At 42.3% G+C, this 795-nt stretch overlaps 1 non-coding gene across 1 annotated transcript; it reads right to left on the bottom strand.

Moving 5' to 3' along the window:
- Positions 1-435: 435 nt before the first annotated feature.
- On the bottom strand, positions 436-543 carry LOC130984886 (small nucleolar RNA R71). Its single transcript, XR_009088791.1, has one exon. It is a non-coding gene; the product is annotated as a small nucleolar RNA R71 (small nucleolar RNA).
- Between the last annotated feature and the right edge of the window lie 252 nt (positions 544-795).

Genomic DNA, 795 nt, shown 5'->3' on the forward strand with positions numbered 1-795 from the left:
CTAACAGAAACCTTCAGAGAAGAAGAAGACATGGCAGCCGAGAACAACAACAACGCCAACAATGCAAGGAAGGTGCTGGGTGACTTTACTGCACCTACTCCCGACTTTTATGGGAGAAGCATCTCTATCCCTGCCATTGGAGCAAACAACTTTGAGCTTAAGCCTCAATTAGTTTCTCTAATGCAATAGAATTGCAAGTTCCATGGACATCCATTGGAAGATCCTCATCAGTTTTTGGCTGAGTTCTTGCAAATCTGTGACACTGTCAAGACTAATGGGGTTGACCCTGAGGTCTACAGACTTATGCTATTCCCTTTTGCTGTAAGAGACAGAGCTAGGACATGGTTGGACTCACAACCTAAAGAAAGCCTAGACTCATGGGAAAAGCTAGTCAATGCCTTCTTGGCAAAGTTCTTTCCACCTCAAAAATTGAGTAAGCTTAGAGTGGAAGTCCAAACCTTCAGACAGAAGGATGGAGAATCCCTCTATGAAGCTTGGGAAAGATACAAACAATTGATCAGAAAATGTCCTTCTGACATGCTTTCTGAATGGAGCATCATAGGTATTTTCTATGATGGTCTCTCTGAAGTATCCAAGATGTCTTTGGATAGCTCTGCTAGAGGATCTCTTCATCTGAAGAAGAAGCCTATGATCCTGAGAACCCTTCAATGGAAGAGGTGAATTACCTAGGAGAACCCTATGGAAACACCTATAATTCTTCATAGAGAAATCACCCAAATTTCTCATGGAAGGATCAACAGAGACCTCAACAAGGTTTCAACAACAATAATGGTG

This window comes from Arachis stenosperma, chromosome 5 (assembly GCF_014773155.1).
Source record: "Arachis stenosperma cultivar V10309 chromosome 5, arast.V10309.gnm1.PFL2, whole genome shotgun sequence".
NCBI classification, from domain to species: Eukaryota; Viridiplantae; Streptophyta; class Magnoliopsida; order Fabales; family Fabaceae; genus Arachis; species Arachis stenosperma.